The 23,906-nt window shown below is 35.1% G+C and overlaps 1 protein-coding gene across 1 annotated transcript in view; it reads right to left on the bottom strand.

Moving 5' to 3' along the window:
- Positions 1–23,906, bottom strand: part of DACH2 (dachshund family transcription factor 2) — a 551,788-nt gene that overhangs the window by 96,965 nt on the left and 430,917 nt on the right. The window lies entirely within an intron of this gene.

Below are 23,906 nucleotides of genomic sequence, written 5' to 3'. Positions count from 1 at the left end.
CTACAGTGATATATCTGTTTCATCTGTCACTTAGCATACACCATACTATGGCTTAAAACCATATAGGCAGTAACCAAAGAATGATTGCCAAGGTATTCTTTTAAGGTGACTATTTTAAACAGATGAGTGGGGTGCAGATGGGTGTTTGGCCTAGCCCTATTTGTATGGACAAAGATCTTCCAATTAAATGGGAGGAGAAATATCTAGCTAGATGCACAGCTCCTGTTATGAGCATTCAGTTAACAAGTTAAGAATAGGAAATTTGATTTAATTTGGCTTAATGGACCAGAAATTATTCCCTTGATCATGTTGAGGTTTGGTATGTTCATTGAGAACATGCAAAACTCCTGTGATTACATTAATTGTTCTCTCTTTTTATCCAGATACATACCTTTGTACAGTCACTGGCTATGAACAGAGAAGTAATTTATGATTGGTGCATTGACATAAATTAACATTCACACTTTGAAATTCCATTTAAAATCAATAAGACATTGTTATGCTATAATAAAGAGAGATAGTGGGGAAGGGGGAGAATCTTAGTGAATGATGAAAGTAACTACATTGCAACACTGAGAATTCTTTATAGTAACACTGCCCCAAGAAACATGATTAATGCCAGAAAATGCAAAAATTTAAAGGATCAATTGCTGAGCAAGAATGGAATCACTCTATCATATTAGCAGTATGTTCAAGAAATGAATTACCTCACCATTATAGAACTACAATTTGTAAAATGATGAGCAAAACATTGACAAGTAAAGGTATGTTTGGAAGACATTAAGCTATAGCATATGATATTAAAACGGCATTGCACTATCAGAGCAGCACAGCATATAGCAATACCAGAGCTAAGACCATGTCAATGTTTGTCTTATAAATTGAAAACCTTTTAGTCCACATTCAATATTAAATGGCACATTAAGCATTAGTCTAATGTTTTATACATAATACAACGCCAAACAAAACTGAATCAAGATATTTTAAAAACCTCATTAAAGGATTCCAAAGTGTTTCTGTGTGTACTTTCATGAGAATTTTGGATGAACTTTTTACATCTCTCATCTTTTTAAACTGCTGTGCTAATGAAAGAACAGAGGTGGTTTCATCCTGTTTCCATCTTCACTGAGAAAATACATAAGACTCTGTTCTTGAGGTGGGCATTTGGCCTGTTAGGATGTATACATTCTCTATCAGAGTGTCTGTGTTCTAGTCCAGATCCAGCCTCCAATTCCAATTCCCTACTAATACAGATCCTGGGAGGCAGCAGCGATGGCTCAATTAGTTGAGTTCAAGTCACACACATAGGAAGCCTGAATTGGGTTCCCAGATCCTGGCCTCAGCTCCCCAACTGTTGTGAGCATTTGGGGAATGAACCAAAAGATGGGAGTTCTCTCTCTCTCTCTCCTTCTAAAATAATAAAAGAATTAAAATTATAAAAGAAAGATTCTATCCTACTCTCTAAAGGTATGCATACAAAGCAAATTACCAAGGACGGTAGAGCTATTTGATATTTGGACTAGGAAGTATTCATGCTCTGGATATTTATCTTTTTTGACCTAAAATGATTTTTAAGTGTATAGAAACTGACTTATGACTCAATATGGAGCATTTGGTGGCCCTAACTTTGCATCATGCTCTCGACTTTTCTGACAATGAATAGTATCCACTGCCATTAAAGAGAGCAAAGTACTTTCACTAATCTATCCTAAAGGCAGCCTTTTAAAAAAGACTTGGGTATTTACATTTTTGTCCTTTGTATCTACTGACCTACCAGCTAATCTATCTCTTACTGTACCATTTTGCTAGCGTTTCCATAAGAAAAATGCTATATACAGGGTTGCCAAAAACCAAAATGTATTTTGTCACAGTTCTTGGGGTTAGTAATCCAAGAGATCAAGGTTTTGGCAGACTTGTTTTCTCTGAACCCTTGCACTTTGTCCTGTGAAAGTTCATATCTCTTTGTGTATTCAAATTCTCTTTTCTTATGAGGACTACATTTTAACTTAATCACCCTGCTTTAATTCCCTATATCTAAATATTCCCAAGTAACTGAGGGTTAGGGATTCATATATGAATTTTACGGGAACGTAATTCAGCTCATATCCCTAGAATAGGTACTGTCCACTAAACTAGACCAAACTAACTCTAGGAGCAATTTCTTCCAATAAAGAGGCGAGAAATTGGATAGCATTCTTAATAAGGAATATCAAAGAGGCCCAGCAGGTAGTAGGTTTGGGAAAAGAGAAGCTTTATTTAACCTCTCCTTCTTGAAACTTAATAGTAAGTATAAACCTTACTCAATGCCATTATAGATATATATTTTAAGAGAATGTGGAAAACACAGAAAATCCTCAAAAATTTAAAAAATGAGTTGAACTTTTTTATGATTTATTTATTTGTGGGAAAGCCAGACTTACAGAGAGAGAGGGAGAGACAGAGAGAAAGGGGTCTTTCACCTGCTGGTTTACTCCCTAAGTGGCAGCAATGGCCAGCACTGAGCCAGGATGAAGCCAGATGCCAGGAGTTTCAACCAGGTATCCCAATTTGAGTGGCAGGGGCTCAATCACTTGGGCTATCTTCCGCTGCCTTTCCTAGTTCATTAGCTTGGCGCTGGATCAGAACTCAACCAGTGTCCTCATAGGATGCTGCATCACAGTTAGCGGCTCTACCCACTATATGACAATGTGGGCTCCAAGTCGAGTTTTTTATATCAATTTCTTATCAGCATTTTAGCTCAATGTTTAGTGATATTAAAGCCACAAAATAAACATATATAACAATAAATAATATTATACAGTTACCACATTAAGACTGTAGGTAATTAATTTGTTAGATCCCAACTTTATCAATGAGAAAGCTAGAGAGAATTATATTTTCATAAGCCCCTATTTAGCAAGAATATCTATTCTAAATTAGAATAAGTATAAGAAAAAATGAAGTGATGAACTATGGTGAAATATAAATTTGACAAAATACGTGATAAATTTTTATTGCCTTAATTTAAAATCTTAAGTTTTCAGGTTTGCTTAATTTTACTGCTTTTTTTCTTTATTGTAGTAGTGGCCAGAAGGCAGAGATCTCTGAATTATGAAATCTTAATAATTTTAAAAAGTGGAATTTCTGGGATTGGCACAGTGGCACAGCGGGTTAAAGCCCTGGCCTGAAGCACCGGCATCCCATGTGGGCTCCGGTTCTCTTCCGATCCAGCTCTGTGCTACGGCCTGGGATAGCAGAAGATGGCCCGAGTGCTTGGGCCCCTGCACCCATGCACTTCTTAATATACTTCTCTGTGAAGAAGGAGTGAGCGGACCCAATAAAACATTAACTGTAATCACAACGATGGGTATCAGGATAATTTAGGAATCAATCTTCATCATCTATCCAAAGAAATCAATGGTCCTCTTTATAAATGTGTAAGCTACAATTTTGGTGGGTTTGAATCTCTGAGACTACTAGGTTTAAGTGAATCATACACAAGAGTTTTATATTTTAAAAGTGTGTTTTCTGAACTCACATTCAGTGTGTCTTTTAAAGTTTCTATATAGTAGGAATTGCTATTATCACTTAGAAAGTATAAATCTAAAAGCCACGTGTTATGAAACAATATTAAGTAATTACCAAGGGGTTGGCGCCATGGCTTACTTGGTTAATACTCCGCCTGCGGCACTGGCATCCCATAGGGGCGCCAAGTTCTAGTCCCAGTTGCCCCTCTTCCAGTCCAGCTCTCTGCTGTGGCCCGGGAAGGCAGTGGAGGATGGCCCAAGAGCTTGGACCCTGCACCCGCATGGGAGACCAGGAGGAAGCACCTGGCTCCTGGCTTCAGATCGGCACAGTGTGATCGCCGTAGTGGCCATTTAGGGGATGAACCAACGGAAGGAAGACCTTTCTCTCTGTCTCTCTCTCTCTCACTGTCTAACTCTGCCTGTTTAATTAAAAAAAAAAGTAATTATCAAATTCAATAATAAGAGCTTGGGAGCAGGTGTTTGGTGCAGCAATTAACATGCCACTTGGGACACCCACTTCCCATATCAGGGTACCTGGGTTTGCGTCCTGGCTCCTCCATGTTCTATCCAGCTTTCTGCTAATGGGAAGCAGCACATGCTGGCTCAAGTTCTTGGGACCCTGCCATCCACATGAAAGACTCAGATTAAGTTCCAGGCTCCTGTTTGTGGCCTCAGTGGCCCTGGCTGTTGCAGGCATTTGGAGAGGGGACCAATGGGTGGAAGATCTGACTCTTTCTGTCTCTATCTCTTCCTTTCAAACGAAATCTAAGCATTTTTAAAGTACAGGCTTGGATATGAAAAATGTAAATGTTTATAATTAACTGTCCTTACTTTGAGTCTTTTGTAGCTACAATAAGACACATCAATCAGATTATTTGAAAATATTGATCTAAATTGATCATGTTTCTAGTTATCTTACATACATAAGACAAAGAGTAAGAAGCCAAATGGGAAGCAGTCTATGTAACATATGGCCTGAATCAAGCTTCTTGTATCAATCAAATAACACTCTGTTAGCTAGAAGCCTAGATTAATGCACAGTTTGATGAGCTCAAATAGCATATTGAAGTTTACACTAAAATACATATTTTTAATTCATAATCAAACAATTAATGACTTTGTTGTTTTTTCTAAATAATATGTGGGGTGTACATGCACTGATACACATTCAGTGTCCAATACTCTCTAAAATTCTAACATGAATGGAAAACTAAGGGTGTGTGTGCAGACCTGCTGTTACATTCCACAAACTGTCATATTTGCTTTTGTTTTTCCTATATATATTCACAAAATAGAATATTTAGCTACTGTTCTGATTGGTCCAGATCAGTAATGCATAATTTCAGGAATTTAAACTGATAATGGTATAAAATAGATTAACAATTAATCATCTGAAAAGGTTGAAGAGGTCTTTTAGCCAGTTTGTCTTCTCTTTCACTTTGAAACATTGCCCAGGAACAGCCACATCCTAGGGCAAATGGGCTAGGAGTGTCAAGTTTAATCAGAGGTATAACATTTGTTCATTGATGAGCTTCTAGCACTGCATTCTCCAGTACAGTTGCCATTAGTAACATATGGCTATTTAAATTTACATTTTGATTAACTAAAATAGAGAAAAATGAAAAATGCAGCTCATTAGTTGTATTGATCATGTTTCAAGTGGTCAAAGGTTACATACAGTTAGTGAATAGGACATTGGGAAGGGCAAATATTTATCATTTCCTTCGTTGCTTGAAGTTGTCTTAGTCTAGAATACAAGTAGTCACAGGTCAGTTTGTATAAAACATTGTAAAACACAGAGATATCTCCACTATCGTTAATTCAATACATCAAAAACTAAGTTGAACATCATTCAGTGAAACATATATTGTTCTTTTATACTCTCTATGTATTAGTGGCATACACCAATTGTTTCAACTGGAAAATTTTATTTGTACTATATGTCAGGTGCTATTCCCAGGTACTAAGAGTACAGAGATAAAAGAAAAGAGCCCTTGCTCTCAAAAATCTCTCAGTTTAATAAGTGTCACTGTCATCTCTTTACTCTTCACTCCCAGGTAAAGTGGCGAAAATCTCTGAGGTTGATTTTATATTGCCTTTCTTCCATTCCTACCTCCACTGCCTTCATTTGGACCCTTATTATACTCTCATCCTATCTCAAGAGCCTCTGAACTGGCTTTCCTACTACTAGGCTCTTCTCTTCCGATTAGCCCTTGTTACTACTACCAAAACATGCTCTAAAAAAAGAATGGAGGTGGAGGAACAGAAATAACAATTGGAACATAAGAGGAAAATTGAGCATGATGGTAACCAGAAAGCAACAAAGGAGTATGCTGATTCCATAACCAAACTGTTTACAAAAAAATAAACACTACTCAAAGGATTCCAGGAAGCATGCTAACTCTAGTGGATGGGCCTATATGCTCTATAACTGTTGCTTCAATGTATCATTATCAGTCTAATAGGAAAAATTTCCAAATTAAAAAAAAATAAACAGCTCTGCAATTTTATCATCAACACCATCTCCAGCGATCTAGACTGATCCAAAACTTTCAAAAATTAAGTGAAAACATTTTTTCTGTATTTAATAGGAACTCCTGGCATAAAAGTATACTTAATAATTAAGAATTAAGTATTCACCACAGGCTTACACAAATAAATTGCACCTGACTTACATCTTTCTAAGAATTAGGCTGACATATTTCACTAACTAAATGTGAAATTCAAACAAAGTCCCTGTACGTTTGTTTCTAAATTAAAATGTTACAAGATGTAAGTATTCCCTGCATGCCACTTTAAGGCACAGTGGCTAAAACCTGAACATCACATTATTGAGTTTCAAAGATTAGTTTAGATGTATAGGGAATTAAATCACAGGTAATGAAGGCACAATGTTCTCCTATATGACCTGCTGAGTGTGATGACAAGGTTGGAGAAACTCCTGCAAACTGTTAGTTTGCATAACTTGAAAAAGATCAGTTAAAATGAATTTTTCTCTGGACACAGGAAGAAAATGGAGTTTTGCCTGATATTACTTTGCAATTCCAAATGATAAACTTATCTTAATCACTCTCCTGTGAACCCCACAGATTTTAAAATAGTCCCTGTATTTATCTTGGTTTTATGTTTTGTTTCGTGGAAAAGATTTTTTTTTAAATCCTTCAGTTCCATATAATCTATATGCTGTGGCTAGTACAGAAGACTTTGTGTGTAATGAGAAATTGTTTTTTGAAGCTTTAATTCATTTATTGTTAATATTGTAAGTTAAAGGATTCTTAAAAACTAATATAAGTTCAGTTCAAGCCAGTAACAGCATTTTCTTATCTGAATTTGAGTTCCTTCTGTCATCCTTAAAAGCATGTGGTCTGTCTAAATGACAAACGTATTATCAAGTCACTTTGCAGTCAATACTCATATAATGGCACCATCTATCTTTTCCCCTCTTTTGTCATATTTATGAAATATTGAATATCAACTGCTGAGAATACATGCTAAGGACTTAGTATAAAGAGCACGTTTCTAGAATTCATAAACTGTGACACAACTCTTGTGAACTATATCTAAAATTGGAGATAACTATAGTAAGCTTCATGTACTCCCAGAAAACATAAAAGATGACCTATGAAGATAAAGAACAAACTAGAATTTCAAATTCTATTTAAATGTTGACTAAAATATAACTACAAGATTTTGTTTCAATAACTTTTAAGATGAGGATCACACTGATATCATCACCAGTCAAGTATTAGAGGAATCTGTAAGGAAGAGTGAGAGTTCTCAACAGGGCAAGTGGCTGGCCATTGACAGCCACTACCTTTCATTTACTCTGATCTCATTGTGATATGTTTTATGTATGCCCAGTTGACTGGATTTATAGGCAAAGTAATTTGTTTTTAACTAAACTAGCTCTTACTAAGTAGGCAATGCCACACAACACAACACAACACAACACAACACAACACAATGTCAGTTGAATGTAATAATGCAAGCACAGGAGAATGGCAATAAAATAACAGCTAACAGTTCTACCTCTTTCATTAAGTTTAAAAATATTGTAAAGGCCATCACATTTAACTATTAGTAACATTGCTGCTATTGACATTAATAATATATTTTTAAGATTTGATTTCATTAACAAAGTACTTTAGTTAAAATCTTGTTTGTAATATTGGTCTCACCATTTTACATCTATCTTGTGTACATGCTAGTAGTAGATGTACATAGCTCATAATTCAACTTATGCTTAGCAAGGGAATATTCTCATCACATACACGGTGGAGTGCATGAAGAAAAGGTTTCAGAAAACTTCCTTAACGGCAAAAATAATAATAAAGTGGAATGCTAATTTTTTCACAATCACATTCAATCAAATACACATTCATAATATTGCATCTTTATAACCCTCAATTTTCATCTGGTTACTCATTACATCTATGTTCTACAAACCCAGCAATACCCGTATTTAGGAACTATTTTAAGTACCTTGACCAATTAATTTGACCAGTTAAGTCAGGCTTTTGAAGCTAAAGAAAGGACAAGACTTTTCATGCAGCATTAAGCAGAATAGTTCATCTTGTCTGTTTGTCCCCTTGAGAGACATAATAAATATATATTACAAGTGTTACTACTTTCCTATCAGCATAATCCTTACAAGTATAAAAAAACTATTTACGGGAACTAGAAAGTGGTCTCTAATCAATAGAATTAACTTTGCCCCATAAGTTGAAAGGAGGCCATTACGTCTTTTGCAGCAAGTCATGAGTTAATTATTACAAAACAAATTTTCTTGTTGGAATTTCAGCATGTCTCTTTGTATGCCATAAGTGGTTAGGCTAAAGTGATCTTACTGACTTGCAGCTGTCAACCAGCAAAGGTCTATGAGGTAATGTGGCAAGTAGAAACAGAAGCAAAATAGAGAGGGAAGGATTATACCCTCCCCCAAATCATAATAGCACAGTAAAAAGGACATTAGAAAGACTTGAGATTTAATTCTATCTCCTCTACTTATTATTCATGGGCTTTAAAATAGATACAAAAGCTCCATAAGGCTCAATTTCTTTATATATAATATGTGCATTCTATCTACTTATCTTATGGTTATAAGGATTAAATGAGATACAACATATAAAACGCTTATCACAATATCTAGACATACTAACCATGAAACAAATGTTGGTGATTATTATTTAAATTATTTTGGAATATAAAATATAAACTAAAATATTTTTGGTTGTTAATTCCATTGTTTTATCTATAGGATAAATATCTGTTTAACATCATCACGAAGATGAAAAAGATGACTAGTGATATCAAAAACTAAATAAATATTTCACAGAGGTAAAACTCCATTATTTCTGCAGTTGAAACGTATGTTTGCATGGTCATATGCATTTTTACATGTTGCTCTTAAAGTAAGTTGCTTAATCAGGTATGTTAAAGCATTAAAAATGGAAAACTGTAGATAAAGCTTTACTGGGCTACTTCCAGCAATGTATCAAGTGGTTCAGCAGATGTAATTACTGCAAAGCCTTGCCAAAGATTTGAAATATGCCCATTAATTCTGCAATTCCCAATCTGTCCATCAGTCAGTCATACTTAAAAAATATGCCTGTCACAATGTAGGTGAAAGAATATATTGATAATTATACAGAAATCCCTTTGAATACGTAAATGTAGACTGCAAACTTTTTAAAGTGACATATTAACTAAATCAAACTTTTTCTCAGAAGCAGATTCAAAAATCAGATACTGTAAACAGTGGGCATATCAGAAAGTTTATTATCATATATACCTATATCTCTATATATACATATATATTTATGAAACAACTTGTTTTATTAAGGAGACTGAGTAAGAACTAAACAACTGTGTAAAGCCTGGACTCTTCTTGGAAAAACAGAAGCAGATGACTGTTTTCTTTCTTTCAGTATAGAGGAGACAAGGATCTAGCAGATAGTGGTTATTAAATGTAGGACTTCTTAAAAGAACCATAAAGCAAAGAAATATATTTAATAAGATGTAACAAATACTAAAATTAGTAGAGTGTTGATGTGAAGAATGGAGAATAATCTTGTCAAGAATTTCATATCACTCCAGAATAAATACAACATGTAAGAAATGTCAGGAGACGAAAGAGGCAGGCAGACAACGTGTAAGTGCAAAGCACAAAGAAGAAAGGAGAATTTGGGCAGGAAAAATAATTTTACTCAAATGAAGACAAAATTTTGAAGCAAACTCATAGAAAACTACAGAATTGGGCAAAATATCAAAAATTGAAATGTTAAGACAGAGACTAGGATAACAATATAAAACACTGAAATCACTTCTAGATGGAAAAAGAGAGGATATGGGACATGGAAGAAACTAAAAAGGAAATGGAGTAGATGGGAAATTAATAATTACTGGCTCAAAGTAATGAAACAAGAAAATTATGGACCTGAAAAGAAACATGTTATGGGTCTGGGTTCTTAGCACATATAGGTGTGTGCCATGAAGCTTTCTCTTCTATTACAACTAAGCCTATTAGTTCTCCAAATGGCCAATATACAAATATACAAAACTCAGGGTATTAAAAAAAAAACAGTATCTGATAAGGTTTTGTGATTTCAGACTGGTCCTTTAAATATAATTTTCTAAGAAAAAAATCAAACATCGCATTAAGGTATTTAATCCATCAATAGTTATTTGCATATTTTTCTTAGATGCACACATTCACACAGGCAGATGTTTCCAAAATATGATTATATATTGTGCACTAGTGGCTAGATGATCCTTATTTATCTTTTAGTAGCTTTAATTTTCATTTTTTTACTATTTGAGAGGCTGAGAGAGATGGGAGAGAGACAGAGGAAAAGAGAGAAAGAGAAAGCGAGCTTGTTCATTAGTTCACTCCCCAAATGCTTACAACAGCCAAGACTAGACCAGGCTATAACTGAGTCAGAAACTCAATTCAGGGGCTGGCACTGTGGTGTAGTAAGTTAAGCCTCCACCTGCGGTGCAGGCCCTCCATATGGGCACCAGTTCAAGTCCTGGCTACTCCACTTCCAATCCAACTCCCTGCTAAAGACCTAGGAAAGCAGTGGAGGATGGCCCAAGTGACTGGGTCCCTGCACTCACGTGGGGGACCTGGAAGAAGTTCCCAGCTCCTGGTTTGGGATCAGCCCAGCTCCAGCCATTTCAGATATTTGGGGAGTGACTCAGAAGATGGAAGACCTCTCTATCTTGCCCTCTCTCTCTGTAACTCCGCCTCTCAAGTGAACAAATAAAAATCTTAAAAAGAAAGAAACTCAATCCAGGCCTCCAACATGAGTAGCCAGGACCATTACTTGAGCCATATCTACTGTGTCTCAGGGTTTGCATTAGAAAGAAGCTGGAATCAGGAGCCAGAGCCAGAAATCGAATCCAAGCATTCTCATATGAGACATGAACATCTTAACAGGTGTCTTAACTACTAAATGAAATGCCCACCACTTTTAACAACTTCTAGTTTTTCAGCAGTAATTGTAATAGTTGGAAACACTTTAGAGGCTTTCAGTTATGCTTCAATATTCAATTTCAAAACTCAGCAAGATGAGAAAGAGACTAACTTAAAAGAATGATAATACAATTTAAGATGTCTGAATTTCTAAAAGTGGGAAATTTTGTCATTATTAAATTATATGACTTGGTCTCTTCAAGGTATGAATGTTATGCTCAGAAGAGAGGAAATAGAATTTAGACAAATGTGTCTATTTTGCCTAAACATGTATTTTTAAGCATATAGACTGCCAGAAAACTACTTATCATTTCACTTGAAAGCCATTCAGTTACGTAATATAATTTAGTATGAGATTATTCATTGTCCACAGAATACCAAATCCAAATACACAACCACCATTAAGCTCAGACTCATTCCTACAAGGAAAAAGAGGTTAAGTATACACCAAAACACCACACAGGAACATCATAATAAGGCTGGCAATACAGCAGAGGTAGCCAAAGACTTATAGCCAAAGAATGGCTAATGCTTTTGGCCAATTTATATGCTTTTGTTTCCAAGGCTGACAATCTGGCATGATTAACACATTTGGAAAAAAAATACATAACCTCTGCCTGGCATTAAGAAAAAAGTCTGTATGCTTAATTTTAAAATTAACTTTTAAACTTTTATAAAATAATACTGACTTCAAAGTTAGTAATATTGAAAATTATAGGAATCTTTAAAGTTTGAATTTGTCTTCAATGCTTTTGCATTAACTTGTCAATGGTAGTAATATATATTTTTCAGAAGTTTTAGAACATAAAACAGCATGGGTCTAATTTTTTTCTTTAAGTATTTTTATTTATTTATTTGGGACGTAGAGTGGCAGACAGAGAGAGGCAGAAACAGCAAGAGAGATCTTTCATCTGCTGGATCATTTCCCAAAATGGCACAACTGTCAGAGCTGGGCTGATAGGATGCCAGGAGCCAGGAGCTTCTTTCCAGTCTCCCATGAGGGTGCAGGGGCCCAGGCACTTGGGCCATCTTCTACTGCTTTCCCAGAACATCAGCAGAGAGCTGGATCAGAAGAGGAGCAGCTGAGACATGAACCGGTGCACATGTAGGATGCTGGCATGCAGGTCGGGGCTTAGCCTATTATGCCACAGTGCCAACCCCGTGTGGATCTAATTTCTAAGTAAAAAATGTGATAACCTCTTGAGGGACCTGTATGGGGTCAATTCACACAAATTTCCTAAACCATGCCACCACTGTACAATATAGAAAGCAGTATAGAAAAAGCCGGCCGCAGCGCGCCAGCCGCAGCGGCCACTTTGGGGATGAACCAACAGAAAAAGGAAGACCTTTCTCTCTGTCTCTCTCTCTCTCTCATTGTCTTACTCTGCCTGTCAAAAAAAATTAAGGAGTTTATAAGCAAGTTTGGAAAAAAAAAAAACTAGAATTCATTATTTTCCAAGCTCAATTGATGATTCAGTTCATGTTTATTTCATAAGTCCAGATAATTCGGAAACATTTTATGAAGTATGAATTTTTAAATTATTGTAGGAACTGAGGAAAGAAGGAATGTTTCTGGGATATAAGTTGGGTAGGACTATGTGGAAAAAAAGAGAAAGATTTGGCATTGAGCTGCCCAGGTGTGCCCTAAAGAGAAAAGCAAGTCTTTCTCCATTACAAAAAGGTCAAAGATAAATTCACATGTTCTTAAAAAAAAAAAAAAAACTCTTTACTTGATACTAAATTTACTGAGTTGGCCTATTTTACTAGCTTACGTTTCTTTGTAAAGCTTGCTGTTATTGATTGATTGATTCAACCCTTTGCATTCTATGTTAGAAAGTCCATAGATATTATGTTTCTGAATGACAGTCATAAAACAAATTTATATATTGATTTCTGCAAAATCACAAGGTTTGTTAATTTACTGAAATTATTTAAATTTCTATTATTGCTATTTCTACAAATGATACAAAGTATCATTATGTTTTTAAAACTGTATATATGAAATGCATGAAATCTATTCCCTATAAAAAAGTAAATTCTTTATTATCTTTGTTAAGTAAAAAATTCACAACTATAAAGATTTCAAACATTGTTTTCTCACCAATATGTTTGCTTTTTGCTATTCTGTTTGTTTTTCAAGCATACCTCCAATTTGGCAATACACAAAATAAATATTGGATACTCTGGTATTTGGAAATAAAAATAAATGATATTTTATCTTTGAATAAAGAACATGTATACCTTGCTTCAAATGGAATAGGCCACTTATTATCATAAATACCACGGCATGAAAGAATTTCATGGTTTCAGTGCTCAGTGGGAATATCTCATCTAAAAATGGATTAATCTTTTGAGTTGATGTGAACACCTGTACCATTGCATTTTTATTTAAAATATGGGTTACATTTTTACCATGTACCACCTTGATTATCTTTTAAAAAAATATTAACAGCTTGCATCCTCATACCAATGCCCAGTTACAAATTCCAAATGTTTTGTCACATTTCTTGTGAGCAATGCCATCTGCCAGAGGTGGCATTTCATGGCTGTTTACTCTGACTCCCTCCAAGAATTCATCTGCCACTATCTAATGCTGCCTGAATAAAGGGGATTAAGACTCCGATGCAACAGAGACTATTGATAATTTGGTATAATTGGGAAGAAATGAAGATAAATGAGGTTGAGGATGGAGAGGCAATTAGTTGAGCCGCCTGTACAGCTGTGTACTCGGCCTAGCTCCCCTGGCCTTTTCTTCAGTGAGGTATGTGCAAATTACCCATAATGACAAATACACACTTCCCAAAGCTCTTGTACTTTGTAAAACTTGAGAATTCACTTTTCACTTTTGATAACTGTGTTAGTTGTTTGGTAATTTTTTTCACATGGTTTCCTAATGTCCTAACCACACAGGGCTACTGCACCTGCTGTACTTCAGGAACAATTCCCCCTACACACACACCCCACTTCCTAACTTTCAGTTGATGCCAGGTCAGTTTACAAGCCAAGCACAATGAGGATTCAGAGCCTATTTTACCTTAATTGTGGTCCAGTGTTTAAGGCATGTTGGCAATGCTTTCATTTTTATATGACTAGAAGCCAAGAGAATACTTCAGAGTCAATGAAAAGATGTTTCTTTTTTTAATTTTAGAAGAATCATCTACAAGCAATATTTTTTTTATTATTTGCAATGAAAAGGGAGGCCCAATTTTATAAATAAATTCTAAGGCATCTTTAAAGATTGACAAAACCACTATTTTCAAGGATAACACATATATATTTATATAAAGGTTCTTATTTTCATTGTTATTAGGTTTACTAAAAGTAAATGTAAATGCAGTAAAAAAATGTTAACCACTAACATGTTTAGGCAGTGACTAACTTAATTCAAAAACCCCTTTTCTAGCCACAGAAATGGTTATGCTGACTACTTAGTTAAGGATGCTATCATAGGAATTAAAATATTCTGAGGCCCAATATCTCTATTGGTAGATTTTCTTCTATTTTTCCATGAGAAAATTATTATTACCTCTTACGTTTAATATCACTATGTCCTTTTAGTTGTTATTCCTTATAAGAAAACTATAAAACCACACTCATAAGTGTAGAATATGTAACTGTACTAATAAAGTGTGGGGTGATGGATTTCTTTCAGCCCTCCATGTAAAGGGGTGTGACAAGAAGATAAATGCCTTTGCAATTTTTGATTTGTTTCACTCACATGAAAAGCTAAACTACAGCTCTCTATTTCAAAACAAACAGTATGCTAATTAAAAATGCTTATCAAATCATGCAAACATGTTCAGTAGGATGACACTTTATGGTTACATACTTATTTGTTGAAAATTGTCAAATTAACATTTTCATAGTTTTTATCTGAGGTGTACAATATGCTAGCCACTGGACATGTGTGGATATTTAAATTTAAATTCTTACTACCTTCTCAATAATACAAAATGGTGAAATTGGATTATTTTTAAAAAGCTATAAATTTAAGAACAGACAAATCAAAGACTGAGTCTTCAGTTGGTAAAGGGATTCAGGAATCCTTTCATTTCTCAATAGGAGGACAAGAAGCTCCAACTAAATAATCACGAGACAAAATGGGTTTATCTACAAAGCACCAGTTTCCTTTTAAGACTTTGGAAAACTTTATCAAAAGTTATTCTTCAACTAAATCACTGCCATCTTAACCACAATTATCCTTTAACTGAACCAGTAGCCAGGACATGGAGTAGGACAATGGCAAGTCATCAGAAATAGAACTTGGATTATTAGTTCTATAAAGACATGGTTATGAAACCAAAGGAATGGGGCTGGCGCTGTGGTGTAGCAGGTAAAAAGACAGAGAGTGACCAAATCGATCAAAATGGAACCCAACTAACTGCACCGTTTAAGAAACTGCCTTCAGGGGCCAGAACTGTGGCATAGCAGGTCAAACTGCCACCGGCAGTGCTGGAATCCCATATGGGTGCCAGTGTGAGTCCTGGTGCTCCACTTCCGATCCTGCTCTCTGCTGTGGCTTAGGAAAGCAGTGGAGGATGATCCAAGCCTTTAGGTTCCTTCATCCATGTCAGAGACCCTGAAGAATCTGGCTCCTGGCTTCGGATTGGCACAGCTCTGACTGTTGCAGTCATCTGGGGAGTGAACCAGCAGATGGAAGACCTCTCTCTCTCCCTCTGCCTCTGCCTCTCTGTAACTCTGCCTTTCAAATAAATAAGTAAATCAAAAAAAGAGAAGCCAAAGGAATGATATGATATAGTTTCCAGGGACTCTTTTTAAAAATTAATACTGTATATGTTTAGCTGGTCTGAAAATATTACATACATGTACATGTGTACACACATACTATTGAACTTACCAGATTAGCTTTTCAGTTCACCATACTATTGTAATGCATGCAGCAATAAAATTCTAATGAAAATCAGAGCAGATTAATATTCTCATCAGAAATTATTTTTCATTATGATTTTTATAAGACTTATGGCACACTTTAAGTTTGTTTTTATTGAATGAGACTGAGGCTCTGGATTTATAATTCAGAGAATAACATACAATAATAAAAATTTGACTTACAATTTCTATTACTATAAATATGTTCCTTAAATTTTGTATGTTTGAAAATGTCAGACTCCTTAATTTGACAACCATAGCAACAGGTTTTATTGTTACATATTTTTATATCAATTACTAAGTTGCAAGTGTCACTGAATGCATAGAATACTCATAGGGTATTGATAATTTTCCAACTTATCAACTGATTATTAACTTCTCACTAAAAGGCTAGACATCTTCCTTTTGACTTGTATGAGTTTAAGTTGCCTTTTATGCACAATAATGGAATTGAAATGAATGATCTCAAAGCTGTATACTAGGTGTGGTATTGAATAAGTTGTTTCTATAAACACTCCCCTAAAAGTCAGCAATGTAAAAACAGTATCGAGATATATATATTATTTATCTTCATTTTTATTTGAGAGAGAGAGAGAGAGAGAGAGATTTTTGACCCATCCTATGCAGTGATTTATTTCCCAAATGTACACAACAGATGGGACTGGATCAGGGCAAAGCAAGAAGCCAGGAAATCAATGTGGGCTTCCCATGTGGGTGGCAAGGGACCCAAGTACTTGAGTCATCATCTGCTGTCTTCCAAGAGTGTGCATTAGTAAGAAGCTAGATTTGGAAGCAGAGCTAGGATAAAATAAAACACTGCTAACACTGCTTTAGTGGTGAGATGTTATATGAAAAATTCTGGAGAGTACTTACATCTGGTCGGGAGGCAAAGAGATGGCAAAAGGATGAGCTCATAAGTAAATGCAAGCCACTGAGTTATGTAGAGAGTTCACTAATATTCATATTTTTATGCTTCATAATTTACATGTATGCTACATATTATTTTCTTTATTTCAGATATTTTAAAAGTCATAAAGGGAAAATGCACATAGTAAATTTTAACTGCTACTATTTGGTCATAAGAATCAAGTTAATATTAGCATATGCTACATTAATGTGTAAGGTAAGAATTTTTACAAGCAAATGATGATGGAAGAGGAGTAGATGATTTATCCAGATTGACTAGAGAGAATAAAACAAAATTGAAACCAACTATCATTTCCTTATAAACCAGAAATTGTGTATTTTCATCAGTTTTCAAATATGACAAACAATAATGCAGAAGAGTAACTGATTTGTACTTTGTGCATTAAATCATTTCTAAGCCAGAAAAGAAAAACAATAGTACTTATGAATTCTAGTCAAAATGATGTTTCTTATCCTTAATAAGTTCAACATCTTAATGAGAAGGGCCTGAGCCACAATTTATATTGAACTTGATTCTGGTCTTTTCCTTAGATCATTCAGCTGTAAAGAATCAAAACCAACTGTATGTACACACTGATCAAAATCAATTCAAGATAGAAGAAGCTCAACAGTGGAGCTTTTACAGCCTTGTTTGCTGATAGAAGGCTTGGGTGTTTACGGTTTCTCAAATTCGAATAATTGCATACTTGCTGAGCCCACTGGCTAGTAAAGCCCAATGAATTGTGACTTCCAGAGTTGTTAAATTAGAGAATGTGGCAAGATGGGGGCCAAACATTTTGTTCTGAAAGTCTGTGAGATGACTTTCAGACAATTGTCATAAACTGTACGTTCTGAATGTATATGCAAAAAATGCACCAATGATGAACTGTTGCTTTATCCAAAAGAAGAAAGAAAATCCAAGAAAGGATCTGAGAGTAGCAGCAAGTCTTTATTTTCTGGGGAATTATGTAGGTATCAATGTTATCCAAGGCTCTGCCTCCATAACACTTTTGGTGTTAAGGTTAATGAACTAAAACTAGATAAATTTATGTTGCCAAATTAATGCCTTTTTTTCTAGTATGATACATGAATTTTCATGACAAAGTAGTGTGGAATATAGCTGATCCTAAGTGAATTAGAAAATATCCCTTATATAGTTAAGATCTTTATGAGCTATAGTACTAGAAAATAATCCTCATATTTCTAGCTTTATCCTGTCCATTTTATATCCATGACATACACAGTTTTTGTCACTTTATCAAACGTGATTCAATTGTTACATCATTGAAACAAAACTTTACGATCATACTTCTAGGGCTGTTTCCTTTCTGACCAGTAGTACTCCTATCTTTAGGACGATGTTAATTCAGTATAATTTGTATAACAGAATTCAACTCAGATGATAAGAGATTCTCTGCTTCCACAAATGGGTGAAGAATGCAGGAATATCTACACTCGCTCTTGTATATTTTTTTTTGCTTATTTCACTGAATAGCCCAATCTACCATCCCTTATTTTATTTTACTTGAGCCTCTTTTACATTCACAGATTCCTAACAAACCCATGCAACCACTACTTGACTTTCACTTTTATAAAATCTAGGCCCTGTTGGTTTGATATATTTTGTTCCCATTCCCTCTTTTTAAAAAACTTTTTATGTTAGGATAATATTAAATTTACAAAATAGGAATTGTGAAGAAGTACAAAGAGTTCTCATATACCCCACACTCAGCTTTCCCTATTATTAACATCTTATATTAATATGATATATTTGTCACAATCAATAAATCATACCCAGGTTTCCCTATTGTTAACATCTTATATTAGTATCAGATGAATGAATAAAGAAAAGATGGAACACACACACACACACACAATGGAATACTATTAAGCCATGGAAAATGAATGCTTGTGTCACTTTCAGAAAAACAGAGGATATTACGTTAAGTGAAAAAAGCCAGACATGGAAAGACAAATACCACATGAATACTTCAGAAATAGCATGCTGTATAATAACCTAAACTCTCTAAGACCACCTGTTTGTTAACTTCCAAGCATCATACCTAAAAATCCCTTTACTAATGTCCCTACACTTAAGCAAGGCTTAACTTTCAAATAAGAAGTGATCCCAAATAATGCATTGATAGAATTTCTGTAACAGTAACAGACTTAAATGTTTTCCTAGAAGGTATCTAAGTTGAAACTTATCCCAGATTTGTTCATTATAACTATTTTACTTGTTTTTTTTTTTTTATTTTGACAGGTAGAGTTATAGACAGTGAGAGAGAGAGAGAGAGAGAGAGAGAGAGAGAGAGAGAAAGGTCTTCCTTTTTCCGTTGGTTCACCCTCCAAATGGCCGCTATGGCCGGTGCGCTGCGCCAATCCGAAGCCAGGAGCCAGGTGCTTCCTCTTGGTCTCCCATGTGGGCGCAGGGCCCAAACACTTGGGCCATCCTCCACTGCCTTCCCGGGCCACAGCAGAGAGCTGGACTGGAAGAGGAGCAACCGGGACAGAACCGGCGCCCCAACCAGGACTAGAACCCCTGGTGCCAGCGCCACAGGCAGAGGATTAGCCTAGTGAGCCGTGGCGCCGGCCCTATTTTACTTCTTAGGACATTTCAGTAGCCTACTTAGAAGAGAAAATGATATTAGTTATAAAATTTCTATTAATATGTTTATTTTTGGCCTGGCAGACAAATGAAATATTTGCTTTTTATTGACAACAGAATCGTTGTAAAAAATGAATGCAGAACTAGAATTGCACTAAGTCCAATAATATAGTTGCCCATAGTACATTCATCATTATGTTGGGTGAAATAATCCAGACACAGAAAGATAAATACCACATCTTCTCCCTTATATGTGGGAGCTAAAATTGAAAGAGAGAGAGAGAGAGAGAGAGAGAGAGAGAGAGAGAGAGAGAACGAGAGAGAGAGAAAGGAAGAAAGCAAGGAAGGAGGGAAGGAGGGAAGGAGGGAAGGAAAGAAGAGGCTCGTGTGCCTCAGTTTTGCTGCAAATGCAATTTTTGTCAAACTATTTTAAGTACTTGTCAAATAAATTCATAGATATTACATACTACTATACTTTTAATGATTTGTGACAATTTTAAATTTTACTTGAGTAAAGTTGAACATCCTTGTATTCCATTATTGTTTATAGCGCCTACCTATTTTCCTGTTCGATTATAGTATCTTTTTTATTTGTTTGTATTTATTTAATGCAGTAATCAACCTTTTGGTTATCATATATATTAAGAATATGTTTTCTCAAAACAATTTTTAAAAATTCAAGAAGAACAAATTACTTTTACAGAATATGATGACACATTCACTATAAAATCAGCATGTAGCGAATATTCATGGAGTACCTACTCTGTGCCAGGAACATTTGTTAAGATTGACATACTTGATCTATCCTTTGTATATTCATCATGCCATCTTTATATAAGACACTGTTCTAGTCTAATTGTTATAAATAGGGAAACAACACAATTATGATATTATTATATAATTTTAAGGAGCTATCTAGTCTTCGATAATGAAGCAGCTAGAACCTCTGTAGTTGATTTGTTCATTTCAGCTCAAAGAGGTGATTCTTTTTTTTAAAGATTTATTTATTTATTTGAAAGGCAGAGCCTAGAAAGGCAGAGAGAGAGAGAGAGAGAGAGGTCTTCCAAGGACTTGGGCCATCTTCCACTGCCTTCCCAGGCCACAGCAGAGAGCTGGGTCAGAAGTGGAGCAGCCAGGACTTGAATCTGATCCCATATGGGATGTGGCCATTTTACCCACTACATCACAGTGCTGGCCCCCAAAGAGTTCACTTTATTAGCCCTTATAACTAACATACTATGTATCCAAAGAAGTAATAAATTGATTTTTAAATGCAGGAAGAAAAATTCTAATGAAAACCTCTAATGCAAATATTTTGGTGTTTGCAATATACTGCAACAGGGAAGGAAAAGTGCACTTGCCTTGATTTAATATTAAAAAACAATGATTTTATGATTGTTGCATTGTCTCTAATAAGATCTTTGATTTCTTTTGCAAGACTAAGGTAAAGAACCATGTGATGGCCCTATCTTTCATTTAAAAAGCGATACTAGTTAGCCTAACAAATAAAAGATTCCGTTCACCATCATCACGATGAAATCTATTCTACTGCTTTACACTGTGAAACGAATCAAAAACTCAGAGTTTGGGAAAATTTCCATTTTCATTACATTTTGTTCTTACCCATTATTATGTCACCACAATCTATTAACCTGTGTATTGGTGGAATTATATGTATTCTTGTTTAATTTATTCACAATGAGTTCTTTTACTATAAAAAATATAGGATTTGGAGGCAACTTTCATGTGTTTGGCCATGTACTATCTGTTTGAATGTCACTAAACCTTTGAGACTCTTGGATTTTGATTTCTTCTACTACCAAAGAGAGATCATGATAATATTTTTCATTCTTACCTTACAGGATTTTCATAATAATCAAAGGAAATACGTAGATGTGAAATTGCTTTGTTAACTAAATTGCTAAGTATATGTGAGCTTCCGTGGAAATGATCGATAAATATATATTTGTCTCGTGTCAAGTGAACTGGAAAACAAATGAATACAATATCACCTAAATTGATCACTATATGCTACTAAATATGTACAAACAGAATCTCCAACAATAATGCATCAGTATATCCAAGCATTGTTACTGCCATCAATGGCAGTAACATGTGTTTTGAAGGGAAGATGAAACCTATTCATAATGCATGTCATTCCTTCAAAGTATAATTTTTGTGGCCCATGGAGTCCATTAGCATTAAATGGAAAATTTCTAAGACCTATAAACATTACCAAGTCTTTAGTGACCAGAATGATTTGTGATAGCAGCATTTACTGACAATGAAGAACATGATGTGTAGAACAGCTGTTGCATTTACTCTGTCCACTCTTTAAAATCTTTGCTTGAATATAAAATTGTTCTTAAAAGGCAACATTAATTATTTTTGTATAATCATACTAATGTATAATGCACACATCAGTGATATGATCTCGGTCACTTAATTAAACTTCTCTACCTTGTCCTTGCAAATATATTCAAAGATCATCATCAGGAACAAAGCAAGAGATCTAAAGTCCTTGTTTTCTAAAATTAAAAACAAGGTACATGCTCTTTCCTTCCCCCACTACAACATATTGAAAGTAACACTAAAATATTTGGATTGGAAGTTTTTATTAGATCTTTTTTTAAAAAAAATCAATTTCTTTGTTCCTTGCACACATCTCCTGTCAATAAAATGAAAAATGATATAGATTTAGGAGGATAGTGGTCTCAGCGTAGCATCTCTCATATTATTATTCCAGTATCATCTGTTACAAAGTAAGACCAATTCCCACATCTAATTACAAACAGGATTTCAGAGTCATTAAACAAAATACATTTCCATTAGTGCTTCTGTAAGAAGATAGGGGAAAAATGAAGATTAGTTCATGCTGCACCTCTGTTTTTTAAGCTGTGAAGATTTAGACCTCTGTATTCACAGACTATAAATTTGTAGAAGATCAGCAAATGATAGACATGAGAAAATGCTTCATTCTAAACAGTTTAAGATATGCTACTTGCATTTTGCCAGTAGTTTTTGTTGTGTTGCATGTAGTTCTCATTGTAAATGTAACAAGAAACTGAAAACTTCCTTCCTTATTACTTGGCAGGTACCGGGAGGTATTTCCCTGTGCTCCACAAAGATGTGTTCCTTATACTTCAAAGTAAATTTGCCATAACAAAGCTTACACATGAAAACAGATTGCTTACAAGTAGGTAATTTTGATTCAATGAGACAATGTTAACTTTTCTACTATTAAAACACAGTGTTATATCTTAGAATGCAAGGAAGGTTACAGATTAGATTCATCAAGTAGATCATGCAATATGCCTAAATGGCTGAAATACAAACTACGGGTATATATTTTCCTTCAACGAATGCATGCAGTTCCCGTTAGTGTTAATGTATCCAGGGAAGACTATAGCCTGAAGCACTGCAGAATGACTGAAGTACACAGTCTCTTGCATTTTGTTTAGTTACAACTTTTCTTGTGGAATGTTAGTCTCAGGTAGTCCAATCAGAGCTTTACAGTCTTGCTGTTCATATTATTTTAAGTCATGTAGCTCAAGGAGATTAAAGCTACTCCAAACTGAAAGAAGATAAATATAATTGATCTAGTTCTATAGGCAAAGTAGAGACACATCTTCACATTTGGGTTTTAACTCTTTCAAGTACAATGACAAGTCCAATATGTTACATGAACACTTTTACTCTTTTACTGTTTGTGGAAGAGGGTTAGGACCAGCTCCACATTTTTTGCCATGTACTGTTAAGCTACATTACATAGCAATGTAGTGTTTTCTAATATGCATAGGGTGGGCATTTAGCCTAGTGTTTAAGATGCTGCTTAAGGTGCCAGTGTCCCTAATCGGTGTGCCTGCATTTAGTTCTAAGATTCACAGGTCTGGTACCTGACTCCAACTTCCTGTTAACACAACCCCTGGGTGGCAGTGGTGATAGTTCCAGTAATGGGAACTATCTGGTATCAGTAATGGGAAACTAACTGTTTCCCATGTGGAAGACCTGGATTGAATTCCTGCCTCCCTGCTTTGGTCCAAACTTTGTGGCATTTGAAGAGTGAAATATAACATAAGTAGAGTCTCTCTCTCTCTCTCTCTCTCTCTCTCTCTGTCTCTTTCTCTCTCTCCCTCTCTCTCACCATCTCTTATCCTCCTCTCAAATACATATTTTTGAAATAATATATATGTTGATGCTATTCTAAAATTATAGAAGAAAATAGAAAATTGACAACATAATTGTATCTCAATTATTAATTTTCTAAAATCTATTTAATTAGTACCTGAACTACCTGGGCACCAATGAATATACCACTTCTTCCTCACCTCTTTGTGTAGTTAGAGTGACAGGAACTCTATATACAAATGGAGAATTTCCATAGCTGGAATTGTTCCTAAGCATAATCTACCTCCCTTCCTTATTTTTTATTCATTGAAAAACAGTCTTAGGAACAAGAAGAGTTTTGCTTAAACTCTCAAAAGTACTTATTGGCAGAAATAGTTCTAGAACCCAGATCTCC

Source organism: Lepus europaeus, chromosome X (genome assembly GCF_033115175.1).
Source record: "Lepus europaeus isolate LE1 chromosome X, mLepTim1.pri, whole genome shotgun sequence".
In the NCBI taxonomy this organism is placed as follows: domain Eukaryota; kingdom Metazoa; phylum Chordata; class Mammalia; order Lagomorpha; family Leporidae; genus Lepus; species Lepus europaeus.
The sequence above is the reverse complement of the archived record's forward strand: the minus strand, read 5'-3'. Positions and strand labels throughout refer to the sequence as shown.